At 47.5% G+C, this 9,595-nt stretch overlaps 1 long non-coding RNA gene across 1 annotated transcript; it reads left to right on the forward strand.

The window, feature by feature from the left end:
• Window positions 1-3,165: 3,165 nt before the first annotated feature.
• LOC123065701 (uncharacterized) lies at window positions 3,166-3,746 on the forward strand. The gene is made up of 3 exons (XR_006431114.1): window positions 3,166-3,191; window positions 3,273-3,340; window positions 3,420-3,746. It is a non-coding gene; the product is annotated as an uncharacterized lncRNA (long non-coding RNA).
• The last annotated feature ends 5,849 nt before the right edge of the window (window positions 3,747-9,595 follow it).

Here is a 9,595-nt window from a genome sequence, read left to right on the forward strand (position 1 = left end):
TTCATTGCTAAGTATATTAATTAAGTAATATACGATGTTCTTCAACAGGGACTCCCGATGACAGCTGTGCCTCAGGGGATCGAGACTAAAGGTCAGATGTCAATTGTTAGCTTACGGCCAAGATATCCTGCATTGCACATGAATGCATTCAAGATATCTAGAAGCGATGAATGCTTAATAGTGAAAGATTGGAGGAAAATTGTTAATGATCGCAGAGAAGTACTAGGGGGCAGCAATGAGAAGCGCAGCCCACGATTACGAGACAGGTTCATCGGCATGCTCCAGTATGATCAATCAGGAGAGTTATACATGTTGTCGTGGATTTGTCACGGCAGATTTCCTAGCGAAAGGACTTAGTCGTGGAGCCATCGCTACGAGTTTACTTGAAGGGGTTTAAAGCGGACACAAAGACACGAGGGTTTTATACTAGTTCGGCCCTTTCGATGAAGGTAAAAGCCTACGTCTAGTTGTGATGGAATCGATATGATCTCGATGGCTAGGGAGCAAACAAGCTTCGCCTAGGCTCGAGTTGTGGTTGTCTCTCCTGAACCGTCACCGGGTCGTCCCCTTATATACACGGGTGACGCCCGTCGGTCCATAGAGTCCTAACCGCTTCATACTCGTGTTCCGGTTACTATCTCCCTGTTCCTTACTTACAATACAAGTCATACATCAGGCCGGTTTATGGCTACATGCTCTAACCGACTACAGGCCTTGGGCCTTCATCTGCTTACGCCACTAATGAAGTTAACCCGGCCCAAGTAGGCCGGTTTACGCCTAGTGGTAATATCCCCAACATTAGGCCCCAGATTGATTTGAACTGGTTCATGTCAATCCTTCACACCATCTTGCGTCTTGGATATCTTCTGTTTAATTGGCAAATCTCCATGTCGTCATTATTTTTAGTTGCTGTAAACCGGCATGACGTCATCAGTTTTGGTTACTGTAAACCGGCATGACGTCATTATGAAGTTCATAACGCCCTCTTAATGACAGCTCCTGGATTCGCGCGTTTGACCTAGCTCGGTTGCCTTATAAATAAGACCGAAGGGTCATTTCCTTTCTCTTCCCCTTCGTCCCTTCTTCTTCTTCCTCACGTCGCCGGCTTTGCAGCTCCGCCACCACCGTTGACCTTTGCCTCGTCTCGGGCCACTGCATCAACCTGAACGTACCAGAGTGCTGCGGCGTCTTTCCGCATCTTCTCCGTTCCCGGTAAGTCCTCTCTCCTTCTTAACCTAGATCTGTTCTTAGGGTTCCATGTTCTTGCTATGTTCATCGTGCGTTCATAGATGTTCTCTGACCTGGAATGCACCTTGCCGTGCTTAGTAGCGATCCCTTTAGCATCCGCCTGCTATTTCTCCTCCAAGCGCATAGATCTCCCGCACATATCCGCTCAATGGTCCACTTCTGTTTCCGCCTTAGTCTTCGAAATATTTCCTGTTTTTATGAGCTTGCTGTAGATCCGTGGCTGTAACATGATTTTGTGAAACTTGTTTCTGCATAACCAGTTATCCATAGTTTCAATTGCTTCCGATGCTTAGGCCAGGCGGTTTAACTTCACCATAGAGAAAAAATTGCTAAACCAGTATATATGTCATTAGTCCCCTGGTTGAACCGCCAGAATCCATCTGATGCTGCGTTGTAGAAGATCGGATTATTGGCACTGCCTCCGGTTTACCGTAATCAGATCAACACCTTTTTATCCGGCATGTCCTTGAACCGGATCACTTATTTCTTGTAGATCTCATCATGGCCAAACAAGTGTACGAGTGCAACTGGGTTCCCTCCCGTGTCATAGAATCACAGCTGAATGATCTAGTCCTGATCGGTGCTTTGGATAACAAAGATACGATTCACTGGAGGGTTCCTGGAGATGAATGTCCTCCTACGCCCCAGGAAGGAGAGGTCGTGGTCTTCGCAGATCACATGGCCCGGGGCTTCAAACCGCCCGGCTCCAAATTTTATCGGGATGTGTTAGCCAACTTTCAACTCCGTCCACAGGATATTGGCCCCAACTCCGTCACCAATCTATGTCACTTTCAAGTACTTTCTGAGGCATACCTTCAAGAGGAGCCTTCAGTCGAGTTATTTAGAGATCTCTTTCATCTGAACCGCCGTACTGAATTTACTGACGGCCCTAATACCGAACTTGGCGGTATGGCCATTCAGAAAAGGAAAGAAATCACCTATCCCCACGTCAAACTCCATACTCACCCCAAGGAATGGAACGCAACTTGGTTTTATTGCAAGGATACCTCTCCTGACAATGAAAATCCCTTGCCTGGCTTCCGTCCGGAACGACTCAGCAACACTCACCCCTTTCCACAAAGGCTAAGCGCCAAGGAGAGAATTAAATATGGTCCTCAACTATCCAAGCTCCGGGCCTTCATGGCCAATGGTTTAACAGGAATAGACCTTGCACGCTGCTGGATATCATGGAGCATTTTGCCTCTAAGCCGGCGCCCAAATTTGATGTGCGAGTATACTAATAGTGTCGATGACCCACTCCGACACACTAAAATCCAGCTCCCTGATGACGAAGTCACAGAATCTATGAAAAAGATGCTGAATGAACCGGAGCACCTCTGTGCTCAAACCGGTCTGCCTCCTTACTGCACCACCAACAAACCGCCAGCGGTAATATTTTAATTGCTCTATTGTTGAACCGGTTACTATTTTATATGCTCAACATTTAATTACTGCTGATCCAGGGTGATAATCCATTTTGGAGCAAGAAACTTCCTCAAGACAAAACGGAAAAGGCAGGACGGCCAACCCGGCCCAAGACCAAGGTTATCAAGAAGCCAGCTCATAAGAGAAAAACCACCGCTTCATCTGACCCAGCCATTGACGATGATGTGGGTAATCCGGATCTTGAGGTAGAACTTGATTCACTTGGCTTGCTTTTTACACGCCTTATTGATGATAGTGCTTGTCAGGATGACGCTGAAGCCAGCAATGCGGGTTTTGTTGAGGTAACCATTCTCTCTTCTGATTCAGAAATCCTGCCTTTGCCAAAATTTCGCCGGGCAAACCGGAAAGTTAAATTTTCTCATCCTTTTGTTTATCTGGATTCCCAATTTCTTATGAAGACCCAGCAACACGAAGCTCGCCGCATAACCCGGCACAGCGGCCAGGTAGTTACTTCTACCGGTTTACCAAACAGTCCGGTTCGAAAACGCCGCTCCGAGGTCTCCGACCTTTTTATTGATTTAAATCCTAAAGCGGGTTTCTTCCGTCAACCTCTTAATCCATCCGACTCCGATTACCAGGTCACTTCTCATTCATCGTCTGGTGAATCATCGGCCACCCAGCTACCACCTTTGAAAACAGTTGCTGGGTAAGTTAAACCGAACATATGCTTCCAGTATACTGCGCAATGGCTTATACTTTTCCTTGACTTTTTATTTTTCTTTCAGGGCTAAACCGAAACCAAGCAAGAAGGCCCGCCTGGATAGAGCGGCTGAAGAAGATGTGGCCCCAGAATATGACCAAGCACCTGATCATGAAGTGTTTACTTGTGAAGATATCCCCAATGATCCTCCTCTGCAAGACAACGTTATCCCTGAAGAAGGTCCTATTCATATTCCAGCCTCTGCTGATCCGCCTGCCAGCTCTGTCCAGATTGAGAAATCCCACACTCCTGCTGACAAACCGGCCGCACCAACCCAAACCGGCGAGTCAAAAGATGATGATGTTGTGATTACCGGCGTAGGCCGCTCTGAACCTGGGAATCCTGCCACCCTTACCAGGCATACCATCAAAGAGGATTCTTCCCCTTTGAACAAAGGAAAATGGGATGTTGAATTAGAGACATACGCCAATCTGAATGCTCAAGATCTTCACTCTGGCTATTTAAACCGGCTTTATACTAGCCGTGACTGTGAAGCTGGCTTGGTCAAAATGATGAGGGATAAATTTGAGGTAAATTCCTTCTTTCCTTTCCGCCATTGCATTCATCTTTGTAGCCCCCAAGGGCCGGTTTGTGACCTTGGTCAAACCGGGACTTCAGCCTGAACATTTTTGAAATCCGTCGGCATAACCCTCGAGGGCCGGTCTAACTTAGCATAAGTAAACCGGGGCTCAAAAATAAAAAGCTGTCCTTAGAACATAACTTGATCAAATAGCCATTAGCCCCCAAGTGCCAAGTTGAATACTTGTATTGAGCTTGGAACTTTGTAATCTAGCAATATACAAAAAATTGAAGGTGCATTAGCCCCCAAGTATCAGGCATATAACTTTTGTTATGTGGTTGATACTTCCATTTCTTGGATCGTCTGTGCAAAGCTTAAAATGCCATCTGTATGCAGGCTGAAGTGAAAATCAAGGAGGACCAGATTGCCGATTTGTAGGAGGCCCTAAAGACCCAGCAGGCTGAAACAGATAAGGCAAAGCAAGAATTGACCAGCGCTTTGAGCACTGCTGAACGGCTGAAAGAAGGCTTCAAGAAAGAGCGGGCTAACTGGGCCACTGAAAAGGCCGGTTTAACCAAAAGAGCAGAAAACGCTGAAGCGGCCCTTAAACCGGTGGTGGATGAACTGATGACCGTACAGCGGCAAATACACTCTATGACTGCTGCAATCTTTGGTAAGCTCCTTGTAACTTCTGTGATAAATTTGAATCTGCTGTATTATAAATCCGTTTTGAGACCATTCCAATTTTGTTTGTAGGCACACGTATTGGGCACTTAGGAAATGATGTGCGGAAGAAATTGAAAGCTGCCTACACCTTGGTGGAACAATTGTATACCGGAGCCCAACGGATCATCACCACAGCTTCTTACAACAACCCGGCGCCCTCTTTAATCCAGGACACTCTTAGCAAGCTTTCAATGCTTCCAGCCCGGATTGTGGAGCTGAAAAAATCCGCTGCCCGAACCGGAGCCATCAATGCTTTAATCCGGGCAAAGGCATGGGTGCCCGACTTTGATCCTGTGGAAGCAGCTCAAGGCTATCCCAGTCTGAAAGAAGATGGCTCTGAATTCAACGAAGAGGATTTAAGGGCCATAAACCGTGCAGTGCGCCCGCTGGCTTGCCAGCTAGCTGAAGAGGCAGATTTGACGCATTATCAAGCGGAATATAATAATCAAAACAAGCGAGTACCGGCCCCAACTGTTGAAGCGGAGAATCTGATTCCTCCAACCCGTAAGCACACTTACGCCCCTGATATTGAACCGTCTTCCCTGATCCATGAAGAGGCTGTTTTCCAAGCTTTAATGGGAATCGACTGGACCACTGTTGACTTCCAGCCAATGGGTAGAGACGAGATAGCTGAAGCGGCGGAGGATGAGGAGCAGGCTTGAACCGGAAGCCGATTTGAAGAGCTATTTGCAACATCCTTCCACAAAACAATGATTTTGTTTGAGCACCATGCCGCCTTGTAATAGGATGGTTAAAACTTCTGTCTAGAATATGCCTTCGTGCATAAGTACTGGAGCTTTTACTTGAAAAACTTTAATTCATATTTCCTGCAATCAGAAAAATTTGAACTTCGGTAGCGGTTATACCGTCAGCCGGATTATGATCTTGATATGTGTATCAGTAATACAACAAATAGATGATACATAAATACCTGCCATGTTTGATCATAAAGCTAGCTTTAGCCAAGCCTGAAGCGGTGGTTTTCTAAACCATTACCGTCAAAAAGGGAGAAAGTAGCGCCCGTACAGACCGTACTGACTTAATACGAGCCCCCTGGTTACTCCATGACGTTAACAGGGAAAAGGTAAACCAGGCAGACTCCTTCGGATTAAAAGGGGGATCAAAAATCATTGGCTGAACTGGAAAAAATATGCTTGTTGACACAAAGAAATCCAACAAAAGCAAAGAACGAACAAACCATGAAAACAACATGGAAGCAAAAGTAATGATAAAAAACCATTTGCAAAAATATGCTATACTGAGCTGTTCAGATGGTATTACCATGGTTGGACAGGATCAAGGCCCCCAATAGGAGTGACAATGATTCAAGTCAGCCAAGTCCCCAAATGACTCGTGGCATATATGCCAGATCAAGAGGCGTGGCAATGGTTCGGGCCCGACCATGCCCCCAAGTGATTTTGTGGCCTTAGGCCGACCAAGAGGCGTGACTGGTTCAGACTTGACCAAGTCCCCAAATGATCTGGTGGTTGTCGCCTATCAAAGGGTGTTCGTTGGTTCGGACACGACCAAGGCCCCCAGTGATATATAAAAGACAAATGTCAAGGGGTAAACCGGAGGCTGCTTTAAACAGAATCACTCCGTGTAACCTCGCATGATGAGAAAGACAGAGACCCCGCTTTAGCTGAGGCTCCGGTTTGATATATCAAAGATAATATATACATTGTCATGATATGTACATAGACAGAGCCGATGGCTCAAGTATAGTAAGGCCGAAGATGAGCTATATTCCACGGTCTGTTGGTCTCCTCTTCTGATGTACGTGAGTCTTGATGTCCTCGAATATCAATCAGATAGTACGACCCGTTGTGCAAATTCTTGCTGACCACGAAAGGTCCCTCCCAAGGTGGGGATAACTTGTGCATGTCCGTTTGATCTTGGATGAGTCGAAGCACCAAATCTCCTTCTTGAAAAGTTCTGGTTCTAACCCAGTGACTGTGATAGCGACGAAGATCTTGCTGGTAAATCACCGAACGGGCAACCGCTATATCACGCTCCTCGTCCAATAGGTCCAAAGCATCTTGTCGTGCTGTCTCATTGTCCGCTTCAACATAAGCTGCCACACGAGGAGAATCGTGCCGAATGTCACTAGGGAGAACTGCCTCTGCTCCATAGACCATGAAAAATGGCGTGTATCATGTGGACCGGTTTGGTGTAGTATTGATACTCCATAATACAGATGGTAGCTCTTCAACCAAACATCCTGGTGTTCTTTGCAATGGGACCAAAAGCCGGGGTTTGATGCCTCGTAAGATTTCCTGATTAGCTCGTTCTGCCTGTCCATTGGACTGGGGGTGTGCTACTGATGACACGTCAAGTCGGATGTGCTCACGTTCATAGAACTCCTTCATAGCACCCTTGGATAAATTGGTACCATTGTCAGTAATGATACTGTGTGGGAAACCAAACCGGAAAATCACCTTCTTGATGAACTGCACCGCTGTTGCTGCATCACACTTGCTGACAGGCTCCGCTTCAACCCACTTGGTAAATTTGTCAACTGCCACCAAAAGGTGGGTTTTCTTATCCTTGGATCTTTTAAAAGGCCCAACCATATCCGGCCCCCAAGTTGCAAACGGCCATGTTATTGGGATCATCCTTAATTCTTGAGCCGGCACATGAGCACGCCTTGAAAATTTCTGACATCCATCACACCGTTTAACCAAGTCCTCCGCATCAGCGTGCGCTGTCAACCAGTAGAACCCGTGACGAAATGCCTTTGCCACCAGAGACTTTGAATCGGCGTGGTGTCCACAATCCCCTTCATGGATTTCTCTTAAGATTTCACAGCCTTCCTCAGGAGAAACACAACGTTGAAACGCCCCGGATGCACTGCAATGATGTAATTCACCATTGACAATCGTCATAGACTTGGATCGCCGGACTATCTGCCTGGCCAGAATCTCATCCTCTGGTAACTCCCCCCGGTTCATGTACGCAAGATAAGGAACTGTCCAATCCGGAATAACATGCAGGGCTGCCACCAATTGAGCCTCCGGATCAGGGATAGCCAAATCCACCTCACCTGGGAGCTTGACTGACGGGTTGTGCAACACGTCCAAAAAGACATTAGGCGGGACCGGTTTACGCTAAGAGCCCAACCGGCTTAACGCATCCGCCGCTTCATTCTTCCGACGGTCCACATGATCCACTTGATAACCCTTGAAACAACCTGCAATATTATCCACTTCCCGACGATATGCAGCCATGAGCGGGTCCTTAGAATCCCAAGTGCCAGACACCTGTTGAGCCACTAGGTCCGAGTCACCAAAGCACTTAACCCGGCTTAAATTCGTCTCTTTAGCCATCCGGAGGCCATGGAGCAAGGCTTCGTACTCAGCTGCATTATTAGTACAAGGGAACATTAAGCGGAGAACATAACAAAACTTATCACCTCGCGGGGAAGTTAATACGACTCCAGCCCCCGAGCCTTCCAATTGCCTGGATCCGTCAAAATGAATAGTCCAATATGTGTGATCCGGCTTCTTCTCTCGCGCTTGTAATTCCGTCCAATCATTGATGAAATCAACAAGTGCTTGAGACTTCACTGCCGTCCGAGGCACGTACTTCAGTCCGTGTGGCCCCAGCTCTATAGCCCACTTGGCAATCCGGCCAGTCGCCTCCCGATTCTGTATAATATCACCCAAGGGAGCTGAACTGACCACTGTGATGGGGTGCCCTTGAAAGTACTGTTTCAACTTCCGACTGGCCATAAAAACACCATAGACTAACTTCTGCCAATGCGGATACCTTTGCTTGGATTCAATAAGCACCTCGCTGATATAATAAACCGGCCGCTGAACCGGATATTCCTTGCCTACCTCTTTGCGTTCCACCACAATAACCACGCTAACTGCCCGAGCATTGGCCGCTACGTATAATAATAGTGGCTCCTTGTCGACCGGAGCTGCAATAACAGGCGGATTGGCTAACTGGCGCTTCAGGTCCTCAAATGCCTCATCAGCAGCTGGACTCCAGACGAAATTGTCCGTCTTCCTCAGCATTTGGTACAAAGGGATAGCCTTCTCCCCGAGGCGGCTGATAAACCGACTCAGCGCAGTGATTCGGCCCGCCAAACGCTGAACATCGTTGATACACTTCGGTTTAGCTAGGGATCTAATAGCCGTAATCTTCTCCGGATTAGCCTCAATTCCTTTGTTAGACACCAGGAAACCCAGTAACCTGCCCGCCGGAACACCAAAAACACACTTGGCCGGATTGAGCATCATCCTGTAAGTTCGCAAGTTGTCAAAGGTCTCCTTCAAATCATCCACCAGCGTCTCCTTCTGTCTTGATTTTACTACAATATCATCCACATAGGCGTGCACATTGCGGCCGATCTGCTCATGCAGGCAATTCTGTACACACCGTTGATAGGTGGCTTGGGCACTCTTAAGCCCGAAGGGCATAGATACATAGCAGAAGGCTCCAAAGGGAGTAATAAATGCTGTTTTCTCCTAGTCCTTAACCACCATCTTGATCTGATGATATCCAGAGTATGCATCCAAAAAACTCAAACGCTCACAACCCGCCGTGGCATCAATGATCTGGTCAATACGGGGGAGGGCAAAAGGATCTGCCGGACAGGCTTTGTCAGGACCCCGACTCGATGTCACATCGATCTAGCCGGTAACACTTCATATCACTTTGCGGCCTCACGCACGGTATTCCCACGGGTGTCGCCTTACCTTTGCCCGGGACCGTTTGCGCCTTTTGGCTCACGTATATGATAGTGTTGCTAGCATCCATATGATAAAGAGCCCGGGCTGACATGACTAGTCGTAAACCCAAAGTGGCACAGACTTACAGGGACAGGCATTCATGACCCAGCTTCGAACGTGTCGGTCATCAGCAAGTGGGTCCGGGCTGTAGCACTGGGCTAGCAGGACTCCGGTAAACCGGGCTGTAGCGGGCTAACAGGACTCCGGTACTCAAAG

The sequence above is a fragment of the Triticum aestivum genome, chromosome 3B (genome assembly GCF_018294505.1).
Source record: "Triticum aestivum cultivar Chinese Spring chromosome 3B, IWGSC CS RefSeq v2.1, whole genome shotgun sequence".
In the NCBI taxonomy this organism is placed as follows: domain Eukaryota; kingdom Viridiplantae; phylum Streptophyta; class Magnoliopsida; order Poales; family Poaceae; genus Triticum; species Triticum aestivum.